A 16922-nucleotide genomic window follows, 5' to 3' on the forward strand; every position below is an offset into this window, starting at 1 on the left:
GTACGCTGCGCACATCTGGCTGCAGTAACCAGCTAACCAGTGGAGGGGCCACCGGATGTTGGACCGCCATCAATCTGGACAACTCCTCTGCGAACTCTTTTTGTCCCGGCCAAAGCTACAGAGCTATAGCTTACCCCTGACACCCCTGACGTTGCGCAATGCCTTTTTTGTGCAATGAAAGGCGTCAATGTGTAGAATACAAGTGTAAACGAAGGTCATGTTCCTTCACCCATCACAAATGAATAACATTGGGGACTTTTATTAAAACTAATACAAAAGAGAAGTAGAGCAGAGACCATGTCACCAGGTGACTGCTCTCCACCGCAAATAATCAGCTCACTGCTTCTTTTACAGCCAATCAGATCTCTGCTTTCATTATCCAAAATGGTCTTTGGGAAATGACAGATGGACTCTGATTGGTCGCTACTGTTCCTTTTTCCCATTTATTTTGCAGTCTTGAGACATCTCTCCTGTTGTTTGTAGTAAAGGTGTCGGTCACTGGAAAACCCCTCTAAAATGCTAAAGTTTCACAGAAGAAATTAAAAAATGTCCTCACCTTTAAACCATTCCAGTGATGTGCACACTGTGTCTACCGGCGGTCGTGTGCCATTGTTATGAAGTGAGTGCTGCAGTTTATCAGCCACCGATGGCCTGCAGCCTCCATAGCTGGATCCAGAAATGTGAAAACTGCAGACAATGACTGCCGGGAGACATTTGATTGACATCGCCTGACTCTTATTACTCCAGGAGGTAAGTGTATATTTTTTTATTTTATCTGGGGAATTCCGCATTTAAAAAAGGGTTGTCAAGTTGTGGAAAACAGCTTTAAGAATTGTCAAGGGCCGCATTCCCTCTCACTGCCAACGCAAAATGAGTTGTTAGGTATCCAGGAACGCCTTCGGCCAAGGCCCTGGTTACCAACGCGCGTCTTCGCTCTCCATGCTACCTCGCTGGTGTGTTCTCAGCGTCCTGCTGACACCAGCTGCCGCTTTATTGCCCGCAGGTAACTCATAACATCACGCTGCAGCAATTGTGGACTTACATTTTCAAGGGGGCACTTCTACAAATGCAAATACTATTCTTATAACACCATATGAACAGTACACACTTTTTTCGTTGTTCCAGCCTTACATGTGATTAGTTCTACAAGCTTCTCACTATTCTCTCTATCCAGGACTATAAGTTGTATCATCTAATCAAATATCAACAACACCCACGAAATAATCATCACTTATCCGGTATTGTGCCATTATTCCTTCTATTACTATTAGGATACAAACATATCGCCCTCGTCTATAGACTCCTGAATTAACAACCCCCCCAAACCAAACACCCCCCCCCCCCGTTTTTTTCTCTCCCAGACTGATTCCTGTTAAAGCATCTATCATTAACCCACCAAAGCCAGTTTCCTTTTAAATCGTATAGGACACATTTTCCTACATGAAAGTACCCCATTATTGCTAGCAACCTTATTAGCTTTCATCTTAAAAGCCCGGTAGACTTTTAATATATAGAATGAGCTGTTAACCTGACCCTATATGCCGTAAATACAGTATCAGGATCAAGCTTAGTACATTGGTAAAGTCAGGTTATCCCCTACAATACAAGTGTTTACTATGAGAAACTACAGCTTTTAATATGCCCTGAACAATGGTTATTATTCCCATCAGTGTGTGCAAAATTTGGGAATGTGGAGGGCAACAGAAACATAATTTGGGTAGAAGCAGAAATAACAGGGAGAAATGACTCGCCCACCCCAGGGCTATGGGACACCCGGTGCCGGGCCGGACTAGTCCGGGGGTCGTCAGTGGTGGCGGGGCCTGACTCCGAGGCCCTGGTGGGTGTCAATTAATATGGCTGGTGACGTAGGGGTAATTAAAGTGTATATTTGTCGTGACGCCACCTGTGGTTTGCGGCTATTAAGCCGCCGCTGCTGTGTGAGGCCTCCGGGGTGATGGAACAGGCCACCAGCTCTGAAGCTATCTGTGGCCCTGGAATCCCTTCGTGCCCTGCTTGGTGTCACCTGGACCCTCTGAGTCCCATGGTCTTCACCAGGAAGAGTCACTTTCTTCTTTCTTTAGCTCCTGCCTGACTAGAGCTCTTTTTCTACTCTCTGTTTCTCTCCTTCTCTGTTGCTTTCTTTCTCTGTTGCGGACACTCTGAACTCACAGAGCTCCTTTCTCTTTCACAGCTACGTGCTGTCTCCTCACTCTCTCCCTCTCTGAGGTAAACTGAAACTCTGACCTTCCTCTCTGCTCTACACTCGGCTGGCTCTTCCCACCCCCCGGTTGCTAAGCTACCACCCTATGGGAGCAGGGAAGGGTCTTACGACCCCTCCCAGCATGCAGCATGGGAGGGTTGCTGCCACTGTCCCTGGTCCCAGTGTGTGCCTAGCAATGGGTGTAGTGCAGTTTTACCTGGCATGTACCCCTTTCCTTACCCAGGATGTGACATCACACCTCTGACTGGGGTGCAATGTCTCTGTGGCGACGGAAGCCTCAGGGGCGCCACACTCCCCCACAGCGAATCCCAGCACGTCCTCGGGCTGAAACACCAAAAACAATGGAAGAAACTGCAAAATTTTGTTATGCATAAAACATTATAACTTTAGGACATTACATCCCTTTATGGGAGGCACATAAATAACACATTCACCGGGGACCACATTCCAGTCCAGTGGCCCGATAACACATAAACAGGGGGGGTCATCTTCAAAAAGAACAGGGGACAAGGATTCAGGAATAGGGTGTCAACTTCGAAAAGAACAATGGGCAGACATTCAGGGGCTATGTACTGTCCTGACTCCATTAACTCCTTGTCGTCCTCCACCAGGGTCTCCGACCCTTGATGGCGCCCACTGGGACTCCGACCCAGCGACGGTCAACAAGTCAGACAAGGACCTCCTCCTTCCACCTCTTGTGCTGGGTGGCGTCTCCTGGAGAACTTAGGGACGTTCAACAAAGGCAGGAGGCATTATTTCTGGAGCAGGTCCTTTAAAACTTTCAACTCGAACGTTTAACTTCAGGGGTTAACTTACGGATGCGGTTACCATTGCAGGGGACCATACTGTGCCAATGTGGTATGGGACACCGGACTTCTTCTCCAGGCACAATACATCCCCGGGCTCTGAACCTCCAGCGGGAACGGTGGCGGGGGCAGCGTACACGGTACCTCTTGATCCCGGAGTGGTGCTTCACAGGGCTCACTCGTCACGGTGCTGTCGGGTCCTGGCTCCCAGCTGAGGAGGGATGCCGTGGGGGTCTGCGTGGCTTTATCTGCACGCGACACGGCTGCTGCGGCGGCCCTCTGTTCCTGGGCCCACACCGCGGCGACCATCCTCCGGACTTCCGCCTTCCAGTCGAGCACCTGCTGCAGCGTCTGTGCTCTCACCCGGACACAGAATCGACCCAGCTCCCGCTCCAACCAGGCAGCGGTTCCCGCGGGGAGCTCACTCGGGCCGCGATCCTCCACATCAAAAGCCACTCCGCCTCCTCCACTTCGGAGTCCCGCCATGCCGCTGATAGGGCTGAACGCAGACATCTTCCGTCCGCTCTCCATAGCGGGCACCGCTTCACGCTCTTCCTTGCAAGATCAAAGGGGGCGGGGCTTACTTTCGCGCTCTTTCTGCAGGCACGCCCCTCTTCTTCCCGCGCTCAGCCAGGCTATTGGCGGCAGTTTTTTCAGTAAAACACAGTTCTTTCACAGTCTTTTCAGGCGCACAGGACCCGGTGGGTCCGGGCACGAAATCCTGTTCGTGACGCCAAAGTTGACTCGCCCACCCCAGGGCTATTGGACACCCAGTGCCGGGCCGGACTAGTCCGGGGGTCGTCAGTGGTGGCGGGGCCCGACTCCGAGGCCCTGGTGGGTGTCAATTAATATGGCTGGTGACGTAGGGGTAATTAAAGTGTAAATTTGTCGTGACGCCACCTGTGGTTTGTGGCTATTAAGCCGCCGCTGCTGTGTGAGGCCTCCGGGGTGATGGAATGGCAGCAATGGTGGTACTGCTCCTCACAGGTGGAGCGGTGCCCCGGGGACACTGTTGGTGCTCGTAAGTGTCTATGCAGATAAATAACTGAGGCAACACCAAGGGTGCAGTTTCAAGGTCTTTACTCACAGTTCTTGTCAAGGCCTGCAGGAGCCTTTGGACTGCTGGGACCACCGTCAGGGACCTCCGCCGATCCCGGGTAGATCTGGGGGTAAATGCCAGTGCACCCCTCTAATTGTGTCCTTTCTCAGCTGACTTCACAAGCCTTGCCTTTTGTGGCTGAACCTGGCTCGGCCTCCACTGCAGCCTCCGGGCTGGGAGCTCGCCTGTCGGTATTTGCCCCTTTTCCAGAGATTCTCGCTGTGGGCTTTGGTCCGGGGAGCATGCAGCTTTCCCTGGACCTCGGTCTTTTAACCTTTGGAGAAGACTTCTCCTCCTCCAGTGACTAGGGACCGTCCCCTGATGCAGCTTGATCCCTCCACCGATGTTCCTGTGGAACAGGCCACCAGCTCTGAAGCTATCTGTGGCCCTGGAATCCCTTCGTTCCCTGCTTGGTGTCACCTGGACCCTCTGAGTCCCATGGTCTTCACCAGGAAGCGTCACTTTCTTCTTTCTTTAGCTCCTGCCTGACTAGAGCTCTTTTTCTACTCTCTGTTTCTCTCCTTCTCTGTTGCTTTCTTTCTCTGTTGCGGACACTCTGAACTCACAGAGCTCCTTTCTCTTTCACAGCTACATGCTGTCTCCTCACTCTCTCCCTCTCTGAGGTAAACTGAAACTCTGACCTTCCTCTCTGCTCTACACTCGGCTGGCTCTTCCCACCCCCGGTTGCTAAGCTACCACCCTATGGGAGCAGGGATGGGTCTTACGACCCCTCCCAGCATGCAGCATGGGAGGGTTGCTGCCACTGTCCCTGGTCCCAGTGTGTGCTTAGCAATGGGTGTAGTGCAGTTTTACCTGTGAACTGGCATGTACCCCTTTCCTTACCCAGGATGGGACATCACACCTCTGACTGGGGTGCAATGTCTCTGTGGCGACGGAAGCCTCAGGGGCGCCACAGAAACCTATCACAAGCAGGAGGCACATACGCCTCTATAGTGAGAGCCAGGAGATTACAATCACCAAAGGACACAAGATCGATCACTGTCACCGATCTATAACTGACAGCCCCTAGATGACTACATTATGGGATGAAGAACCAAGATGGAGAACATTGAGCAGCCATATATAGCACATCAGCTCACGCAGCTATTCACAGGATATGTAGAAAAGCCTCTACAACATCTCTTTATAAGAGCCTGTCCTCTACTATGTAGGCAAAGCAGGGAAAATATTGCTTGAATACAATTTTTAACTGTGGTTTAAAATCTGTTATGTTAAGGATTTTGTACAAATCTTTATATGCAAACCAAAGCCTCATTCAGTTGTCTATTTAGAATCAATATTACAGGCACAAGGCCCATTTAATGACCCAAACTAAGAGGATCATACATATATGTGATGCTGTTAGTTCGGCTCGGAACATTAGCAATCAGATCTGGGGAATTTTTATCTGTAATAGAGATTGGATAGGGAATGAATGGAGCGGTCACCGAGCGTACATACTGACGCTCTATTGTAAACGCTGGTGGTGCTGATGGTTCGGGTCTCTGCAGTTGGACTCCACGAATCAATATATTATCACATATCCTGTGGATAACTGATAGATTTTTTTCACCAGATAAACCCTTTGATGATTTACTTGTATAAGAAATGCAGCTTCATGTTCTGTGATCTCTACTTTAAACCAGAGCTTGGCCCAAATGTACAATGGGTCCTCCATGTATTGTTATTCTGCAGCTTTGGGACATTGGTGACACTTTTGCAATGGCGATACCTCATCAGTATGCAAACTATTACTATGCCATATTCATGCTAATATGTTCTGGTATATGCCCCCTTATATGCTGGTACATGCCTAGTAATGTGATATATTATGGTATACCTGCTTATGGGTTATAGTGATCTTAGGATCAGTACATACATGGGAGAAATGCCATAGATCTAAATATGCCATTGCAGGGGGCTACTGACCATCAATAATGAGGTCTGAGCTGCCACTCAATAAGGAGCGATGATTATACTGTTCCCACTTAATGTAACATGGTGGAGTCACGGGACAACGTCGGATACCCATTCCACCCGATAGTATAGGAGCATAAAGGGTTCCCATTTCCTGGCAGTAGACACGTGCATACAGGCAGAGTAGGAAAAAGCTGTGGAGCCTAGGAGAAAGGCTTGTGACTTTAGATAGCTAGCAAGTGAGGGTGAGCAACACTCATTATGAAAGAATATGCAATAGATCTAAATATGCGATTGCAGGGCATTACTGACCATCAATAATGAGGTCTGAGCTGCCACTCAATAAGGAGCAATGGTTATACTGATCCCAGTAAATGTACTGGATTTCTGGTAACATGGTGGAGTCATGGGACAACGTGGGATGCCCTGATAGTATAGGGAGCATAAAAGGTTCCCATTTCCTGGCAGTAGATAGGGAGAGGAGGAAAGAGCTGTGGAGCCTAGGAGAAAGGCTTGTGACTTAGCTAGCTAGCAAGTGAGGGTGAGGAACACTCATTATAAAAGTTACTAAAGAGGGATACAGAGTCCCATGAAAAGAGCTCCAGACGGAAGTTGCTTTTCCATGGTACATATAACGTTAGTCCCTCGGTGGAATAAGGTTCCTGGAGAAGATTTCACTTTGACGCATTTTTGTGTCTTTTTTTAAGTCGCAGAAACTAAAGCAAAAAAAAGAGCATTTTTCATTTATCGGAAAATTCATGAACCGCGTGGACAATTTTGAAGACTTTGGAGCAAGAAACAACATGGAATACAAGACAAAAAAAATAAAATGGACTCCATGAAATCATAAAATGATGAATGCGGCCCATCGTTTTCTTAGATGTTTGTACATTGTGTTTACAGGGGAATCATATCCCACTGTAGGTTACATTAGGTGAATATATTTCTTCCCTGAAGCCGCCCCTCCCAGATGACTCCAGCATTTAGTAAGGAGAAATTTTTATAAAATTGCCCCCAGTTCACCGCACACACAATAAAAACACCAGCAGTAATGTGCAATAATATACCATTTATTATCAGCAGTTTTATCTGTAGTTATTCAATCATTTGTCTTATCATTAATTAGTCATTTTTATTTATTGCAGTAAAAAAAAATCATTTTTTTTCATCTGGAAACCATTAACAAGAAGTTGTTGTCAGATCCTCATATTCTTATGAGTATTCTTATAACAGTATGACAATATACAGTTATTCTGGCCACCACTAGGGGGAGCTAAATGTTTAAAGATTTATGCAGCACTTTCTGGACTTAAAAGGGTTTTCCACTTATAGAAAACTGGTTCCCAAACGTTTCCCAGCCTGTAACATACAGTTAGACAGTACTCGCCCTCCCGCTGTTCGGCACCAGTTCTCCACCGCAGCTTTGGTTTCTGTGTTTCGGCTGCAGCGGTGACACTGACTGCAACGCACATCGCTGTGACCTGACGCTTGACCAGGGGAGGGGGAGAACTGTCTAAGTTTGTGATTTTACATGCTGGGAAAGGAATAGAGATCACTTTTCTATAAGTGGAAAACTCCTTTAATGACAGCTGTATAAATCTTTATGCCGTGATCTCCCCTTCGTAATGGCTGAAAGTAGCGGCTGTTACAGTCATATAGCTATCAGGGTACAGGCAGGAGCCGGCGGTGGTGACTCCGGCCTCATTGTACTCGGCTATGCTACTAGTGATTTCATTATTCAGAAAACGCCACCTTCATGTGCTCAATGTGCTGACTACACAGGATGAAAATAACAGGATCTGTCACCAGCAACTCATGTCATCATAACAGCAAATGGATCCAGTTCTACTAATTATCACCAGAGCTGAGCCTGTTGTACACATGGGAAATGTTGTCTCTTTTCTATAGTATCTGTCTTTAAAGGGAATCTGTCAGCAGCATGATGTAGGGGCACAAAGTCTGATTCCAGGGATGTGTCACTTGCTCAGTAGCTTGCTGTAATTTCAATTAATCAGTGTTTTATCAGCAGGACATTATCACTAGAGGACTAGGTTTCATGTGGTAGTCAGTCCAGCTAAACTATGTAACCCCGCCCCCAACAACTGATTGGCGGCTTGCTGACAATGTATAGTGTACACAGGATGCTGCCAATCAGTGGCGTGGGTGTGGTTATATAAAGCTCAGCATTCCAAACTCTGCTCCATCTACAGCAAAGAAAACAGGGATTCTATCTAAACTGTACAAAGCAGTCCAGTAAGTGACACATCCCTGGAATCAGGCTTTCTTCCCCTACATCATGCTGCTCCCAGATTACATAACAAAAACCTGCTGACAGATTACATTTAACTTTTTGAAAAAATTAGTGTGCACTCAGCCCAGTTTTACTTAGAGGTGCTAATGAGGGGGACCTTGGTCCACAACATCTATATTGGAAATAACACTGCACTCTCTCTCTAATTAACAAGACAGAATAACGGATTTGCAAAAACTCAGTGTAAATTTATTTTTGGCGACTAATGTAGGAGACGTTTAGGCCTCACGGGGCCTTTTTCATGTCCAGTCGCTCCAGAATAGAGAAAAGCAGATTCCTGAAATGTGATGAGTGAAAGAAAAAGTATCTATCCAGTCTACTGTGTAGGGAATCCCAAAAATGCATATCCTGGGAAGGAGGCGAAAAAGGTGTCCCTATCGAAAATCTGACAAGGAGAGAGAAATAGATGTGCTGTGTAGCACCCAGTGGTAATGGTGGAAATTAGTTACTACCCGGAGGCCGCTCACCTGATGGGGTTGTGCACCCTTGCACAACCCAGATTAAGGCGAGGATTAGTCCACAAGGAGACCGATGGAGACTGGACCTTTTGCAGAGCCTGGAGCCAGCGTGAATCGAATTCCTTCGGGTAGGTCATGTGAGCGCGCGCGACCGGAAGTGCAACACCGCAGGTGCCTTTAAAAGAACTAGAGGTTTATCCCAAGATTCTTGCATTAATAAGATAAGTATGGGGACAAAAAAAGATAAGGGTATTTTACACGCTGTGATATCGGTACCGATATCGCTAGTGAGCGTACCCGCCCCCGTCAATTGTGCAACACAGGCAAATCGCTGCCCGTGGTGCACAACATCGCTAACACCTGTCACACGGACTTTCCTTCCCTGCGACGTCGCTCTGGCCGGCGAACTGCCTCCTTTCTAAGGGGGCGGTTTGTGCGGCGTCACAGCGACGTCACACGGCAGCCGTCCAATAGAAGCGGAGGGGCGGAGATGAGCGGGACGTAACATTCCGCCCACCTCCTTCCTTCCGCATTGCCGGTGGACGCAGGTAAGGAGATATTCGTCATTCCAGCGGTGTCACACATAGCGATGTGTGCTGCTGCAGGAACGACGAACAACATCGTACCTGCAGCAGCAACGATATTAAGGAAATGAACGACGTGTCAACGAATGATTTTTCACGTTTTTGCGCTCGTTGCTTGTCGCTCATTGGTGTCACACGCTGCAATGTCGCTAACGGCGCCGGATGTGTGTCACTAACGTCGTGACCCTGACGATATATCATTAGCGATGTCGCAGCGTGTAAAGCACCCTAAACAAAGATGACATCCAACTTCAATAAATGGAGTCTTGTGACAATATTTTGTCGTTCTAGAAAGGTCATACAGGGATTACTGAACAAATTTTGGTTCATCTTAAGAGGTGATCCTATACTCTCAAAAAAACTTACCAGAGAAACCCCTGATCATCTATAGAAAAAACAAATGCTTACGTAATATGCTAACTCCCAGCAACATATCAACGAAATCAGTCCCTAATAAAGACAAAGCCATTCTGAACAATGGTAATCAGGACAAGGACAATTTGGGCTGCCATCCTTTGGCATACCGAAGTGTTTCTGTTGTGGTATTATTATTAAGGGAGCAAAATCCTTTACTTTTCATACAACTGGTATGACCTACCCCATTAATCATAAGCTTAGCTGTCAATCTACCGTATGTATGTGGTTTACCTCTTAGAATGCACATGCAGCCTTCAATATGTGGGCCGCACTGTGCAAGCCATGCATGCCCGACTCAACAAACACAGGCATAATATTCAAACAGGCTATTAGCTTCATAGCCTGTCAAAACATTATAATATTTTCCATGGTAGAGACCCCAAACTAATGAAAATCACTATTAAAGATAGGATAGCTGATACCGATCCTAACCGGTTTAACAGCTTAATAAAAAAAAAAAGAGAGCTGCTAGATTTTTAAATTGGGCACGTTAGCACCCGAGGGGCTTAATCTTACCATTGACAATGTCGCAAAACATTAATATAATATTCCTCTTTAGGTTAAATGATTTCCTTTCCCCTCTCTATTGGTTATTAGGGACTTCCAACAAGGTGCTTACTGCAAAGTTTTTTACAAGTTTTTTACACGTGACGACACGTCTATCCGTGTACATTATTGATGCACACATATTGGCATGTCCTCACCTTTTTATTATATTTTTTATTACATGATTTGTCAATTTTATTTTATTTTAAATTAGCATGTGGATTTTAGTTTTATTGTTTTGTATGTAATTTTTACCAGTGATTTAATAGTTAATCCTGAATCAAATCAGGCTTAGGCCCCTTTCACACGTCAGTGATTCTGGTACGTTTGTGCTTTTTTTTCTACGTACCAGAATCACTGACATACGCAGACCCATTATAATCAATGGGTCTGCTCACACATCAGTGATTTTTCACTGAACGTGTGTCCGTGCAGCGTGCACCCTTGGCCGTGATTCTGCACGGAGACAAGTCAGTTTTTGTCTGGCATCACTGATGACCCACGGACCACACTATGGTGTGATCCGTGTGTGATCAGTGAAACGCGTACAAGAAAATCACGGACATAATAAATATTACAAATTTTCAACTTACCTTGCCTGCTATTCACTCTGCAGCCTCTGCTTTCGGCAGCTCCTGCCTGGCTCATGAATATTCATGAAAGCAGGAACTGCCGACCAGGAAGAAGCTGCTGAGAGCGGTGGGCGGACGCTGCACAGCCGAGGAGTTCAGCACCATGGACAGCAGCAGTGAAGGCAGGTGAGTATTGTCCATATGCAATCACGGGATCACGGATTGCACATGGACAACCCACGTGTGCCGTGAATCAAGGAACACGGAGGGACATGTGCGTGTTTTACACGTCAGTGAAGAACGTCAGTGTTTTTCACTGACGTGTGAAACAGGCCTTAGGCAGTTATCCAATTGGTAAACATTTCCTGCTTTATATGTGGTTTCCATTATCCTACCCTCTAATCACCTGATGAAGACAGCAATCAGCTGTTGAAACGTGTAGTGGCCGTTAGAGGGTTTTCAAATAAAAGGTTTGTTTATAAAATTTACTCACCTAGTCCTCCTGCTTCCTAGCGCTCATATCTGACCGCCATCTTGCTATCCACCTATCGAGAGTCTGACACGGACATTAACCCCTAATGGTCTAATGACCGTCAGACAAGCTATCAGAACGATTTTTGGGATTCCCTAGATGACATGCCATGACAGCCGAGGACCTACGGAAAGTACACATACCGGTCAAGCTGATTTTCCTGTGATGTTCAGCTACAAGCCGTGATTTTTACCTTACACAACAATAATGGAGCATTGCTGTACATAGAACAAGCGATCGCAGGGTCAGGTCCGTTAAACAAAGTAACTTAACATGTTAAAAAAGAAAAGAAAAAAAAATATAAAAATGTAATCCCCCTCCTTTTTCTTAGTTAAAAATAAAAGTAAAAAATAAAAAAATATAAAAATGAAAAATTATATATATAAAACGGAAATTAATCAGCCCAATCTGCATTTGGCTTTTTTCCCATTTTCCCTAACTTTATATGGTAAAATTAATGATGTCAACAAAATCTACAACTAGTTGACAATATTAAGGGAATCTCGACTAGAACCAAAACCCATAAAATAGGACTTAATGCCGATGATATCATTCTTTCATTATCTGATCCCTCTACATCTATACCTGAATTACTCAACCTTCTAAATGAATATTCAAATGCCTCCTTTTACAAACTAAACAAAACAAAATCTAAACTCCTTCCTTTCTTTCTTGACTTTCCCACCACTAACCTGCTGAAATCTTTATTTTCATTTTCTTGGGAAGATTCTAAAATTGATTATCTTGGTATTCAAATAATGAAAAACCCTCATACTATGATTTCTACTAACGTCAACAGAGTAATTGAAATAATTAACACTGATATCAACATGGCCCAAAAATATGATCTTTCTTGGTTGGGGAGACTTGCCACTTTTAAAATGATTGTCCTTCCTAAGATTTTATATCTGTTCCGATCTATTCCCTTGATATTTCATATTAAATTCCTAAATTCCTTCCAAAAGATCTTAAATAATTTTATATGGCATAACAAGAAAGCTCGAATATCTAAACTATATCTAGTTAAACACAAAAATAGGGGGGGGATAGGGCTCTCAGATATCCATGCGTATTATATCACCAACATACTAAAACAGAGTCAACTTTGGGTAAAGGAATCTTATTCTCTTCCCTGGGTGGATTTGGAAATGTTCTCTAATAATTATAGTCATTTAAAAAACCTCATTCTCCTCCACCTTTCTTTCCCATTTTTACCTTCTCCCGATTCGCCAACTATAGCTGCCACCCTCCACGCATGGAAATATATAGCAAAACAATCGAAACATACCAATAAATACGAAAATGTCAAAAATTTCTCTATACAATTTATAGCACTTTTGTCCAAGATTAAAGTCCCAGCCTCATGGCAAAACTCTAAATTACGAATCTTAAGCGACCTACATGATGGTGCCGATTTTATTTCATTCTTGGATTTGAAAATTAAGCACAAAATTCTTGACTCTGACTTCAAACTATTGCTCTTTCTTAGAGATTCCATTCGGAGATTACTTAATAATAAATATCCCCTCCCATCTTTATTAGATCCTTTATTCTGTAATCCTAGGGACAGCAGGGCCTGGAGTAGTAAATTGATTTATCAATATATTATAGGAGATTATTGCTTTGAAAAAACAATCTTTTCTCGCTTGGGAAAGGGATCTCGGTCAAACATTTCCAGACGAAGACTGGCAAGATGCTATAAAAACGACTCACTCTGCAAGCATATGTTCTTCTGCTCTGGAAATACATACCAAGCTCATGACGCGATGGTACCTTTCCCCAACTAGGCTACATCAGATTAATAATAATATTTCACCATATTGTTGGAGAAATTGTGGCGGTAATGGGGACCTTTTCCATCTTTTCTGGGGATGCCCAATCTTAAAAACCTTATGGACTGGTATTTCAAACTTGATAAATCAAATTACCAAAACAAATATTGTGATCACCCCACAACCAGCTCTTTTATCTTTAGATGCCAAATTAATTGACCCCATTTTTAGATCCATTGTAATTCATATCCTTCTCACAACAAAGAGTAGTATAGCTGCCAACTGGAGGAATATTTCTCCCCCCACCCTTAATCAAATTATTGAAAAGGTTGCCATACACAGAAACTATAAAAAGCACTATTCCACCTTCAATAATCAATATACTCGCTATTTCAAAGTTTGGCACCCCTGGGACACTTATCGATCGGAAGTCACCTGATTTGCATACTTAAATAACTCGCCTATGTCAAGTGTTACTATTCTCAAACATATGGTTCTGGTATTTAATTTTTCATGGTCATTTTACATAGGTACATTTTCTTGTATATACGTTTTGTATAAGATTTATAGTTTTGCAAATTAATATCTTGTTCTCCTTTTCCCTCTACCCTTTTTTTTCGCATTTCCCTTAATCCTAATTTCCCTATTAAATTGCTACACCTTCCTCCCCTTCATTCCTTCACCAATCCTTTCCCATACCTCCTCACCTGAAAGATATTTTATGCTAAATATTTACTAATGTCACCATTTAATCGCTGTTTCAGCTCAACAAATCTCTCTAATTTTCCCCCTTCCTTTTATTTTTGTTAAAAACCTTAATAAATACATTTTAAAACACAAAATCTACAACTAGCCTTACAAAACACAAGCTCTTATACGTCTATGTTGGCAGAAAAATAAAAAAGTTATGAGAATTAGAAAATTGGAAGGAAAAAATTAAAATGCAAGAATCTAAATTGTTTGAGTCTTTAAAGAGTTAAATCTAAATAATCCTAAATTTGCATTATCTAAGAATTAAACGCTATTATTACATATGATCGGATTTCTTTTTTTCTTATTGATTTTTACATTTGATTGTAATTTTTTAAATTTTATCTTCTATACATGATGATGGGGGCGGCCATATTGTCTGAGCTGCTGCTATTTTCTGTTAATGTCACTCAATGATTTGCTCCAGACCAGACACCAGGATGGAGAAAACCATTGTCTGGAGAGGACTTGTGGGCATACTTTGTGTCCTGTGCAGAAATCCCTGTGTGGGGAGGGGGCAGCTGTGTCCATCAGTTATTGTCAATGGTGGGTCCTGCATTATCGTCCTCCAGCTTTATACCAGAGGTGTTACCTTACACTTCATTTCCTTCCTGTGTTGATAATGAGACTGCTGAGAAGTGATCTCTGTGGAAAATCTACTGTTAAGGTCAGTGGTCTCAGGAAACACAGGAAGATTTCAGGAGGCTCCGGAGGGAAATGTATTTTATGTCATAGAAATCAGAAAATGTTTACAATGAAAGTTACTTTACAAATAGGGAATTTTTTGATGTTTCTTTCCTGTTATGTTCTAATCCTCACCCAGTTATCTACATAGTGACCGTCAATATATACCCTAACTACACCTAGTGCAGCATGAAGGGGCTCGGAGAAGGCGGCAGTGAAGGTGTGTAAGTGTCTGATGGGGTCACACAGCTCATAAAAGGACAACTGCCCGGCCTCATAATCCAGACAGATCCTGACTCTATCACTGGAGATCTTGTCAGGTAACTGGATCTCTTCACTGTCATGTATCACTGAATACTGATTATTATATCTCCCCAAACTCCAGGACTTGTTATTATAGCCAATGTATGACTGATCTCCCCTCCTGTCTATACTGGGATAACACATCCCCACACACCATATCCCTGATCTACTGCCCTCCACATCCCAGTAATGTCGTCCTGAGGTAAATCCCCTCCTGCTCATCACCTGATTATACTGAAATCTCTCTGCTGTTTCTGGACGATTCTGTATTATTTGTGTCCTGGTTGCAGTTTTCAGGTCCTCTGATATAAGGAGATTATTACCAGCTGTGTTTACATCCAGTAATATGTCTGCAGGACCCTCCACATAGATCCCCCTCCTTATACCTGTTATTACCTCACATAATGTGTGTAATGTGTGTGAGATCACAGCCACAGACAGGTCATCTCCATCATGGAGCTGTTTATCATGTCCCCCTGTGTCCTCATCACCTCCCTCCTCCTCAGGATCACACAAGTCCCCGGTGTCTGGTTCCTGTAAGACGGTCAGTGGATCAGTCATGTTACACAGCTCCTCAATGTGCCTCATCTTCCTGGACAGCTCGTCCTTCTTTATCTCCAGCTGATGGATCAGAGCAGACAGTGACAGTGACTCTTCCTTTTCCTACCTGGAGATCTCACTCAGGACCTTCTTCTCTAGGTCGTCCACCCGTCTCCTGATGTCTGTACACAGGGCAGTGACTCTCTCGGCTTCTCCGGCTGCTTTCTCTTGAGCTTTTCTCCTCTGCTCCTCCAGACTCCGGACTTTTTCCTCAGTCTTCTCTTTCTTTGTGGTCAGTTTCTGGAGAACATTTCTCAGTTTCTTCTTTTTCTTCCGTGAGGCCTCATCCAGTGACTCCATTTTATGTCCTTTATGTTTCCCAATCAAACTGCAGGACACACAGATACAGATGGCATCCTGAGTACAATAATACTTTAAAAGTTCCTTATGGACAGAACATTCCCTTTTCTCCAGAGAAGTGCTGGGATCAGATAAGACGTGTTCTGGTGATTTGCTGTGAGCCCTCAGGTGTTTCTCACACAGAGAAGCCTCACAGTGTAGACAGGATCTAACAGCAGGTACAGGAGAGTCCACACAGTAAGTGCAGCAGATCCCGGTGATCTCCTCTTGTTTTTTCTGAGTAACCAGGAATCGTTCTGCGACATTATGAAGATATAAGTTCCTCATCAGCGCCGGCCGCTCCTGAAACTCTTCTCTGCATTCAGGACAGGAATAAACTCCAGACCCGTCCTGTGTATCCAGCACACGATCAATACAGACCCGGCAGAAGTTGTGTCCACATCTCAGCATTACAGGATCCTTAAAAGTAGATAAACAGATGGAGCAGAGAAGCTCGTCACTCAGATCAGCAGACGCCATAGCTGACGGAAGAAGGAAGAAAAGAAACTCAATGTGTCTTATAATACTTAGCAATGTTTTAGATACACCCATTCATTTAACTCCTTAATGGGAATCCTTGTGAGAATACCGTGATATAGGGGCAGAAACCCTGATTTCAGAGTTGTGTCACTTACTTTACTAGGTCCTTTATTTATTTATTTTTTAAAAACTGTTTTCTGTGTTGCACAGCTACAAGTTTTCTGAATGCTGAGCTCTGTATAACCCCACCAAGACCACTGATTGGCAGCAGTCAGTCTACAATGTACATAAGCAGAAAGCTGCCAATCAGTGGTGTGTACAGAGAGAACTAAAGAACAAGAAAAGCAAAATAGGGTGATACCATAACACAACTGTGCATAGAGAAGGGATGTGCGCTCACCAGATTAAGTTGTGTATCACATAAGAACTTTAGAGTATACAGTGCCTACAAGTAGTATTCAACCCTCTGCAGATTTAGCAGGTTTACACATTCGGAATTAACTTGGCATTGTGACATTTGGACTGTAGATC

At 44.2% G+C, this 16922-nt stretch overlaps 1 pseudogene; it reads right to left on the reverse strand.

The window, feature by feature from the left end:
- Positions 1-14277: 14277 nt before the first annotated feature.
- Positions 14278-16391, reverse strand: LOC142260480 (E3 ubiquitin/ISG15 ligase TRIM25-like; annotated as a pseudogene).
- Positions 16392-16922: the final 531 nt, after the last annotated feature.

The sequence above is a fragment of the Anomaloglossus baeobatrachus genome, unplaced genomic scaffold, assembly GCF_048569485.1.
Source record: "Anomaloglossus baeobatrachus isolate aAnoBae1 unplaced genomic scaffold, aAnoBae1.hap1 Scaffold_111, whole genome shotgun sequence".
Taxonomy (NCBI): Eukaryota; Metazoa; Chordata; class Amphibia; order Anura; family Aromobatidae; genus Anomaloglossus; species Anomaloglossus baeobatrachus.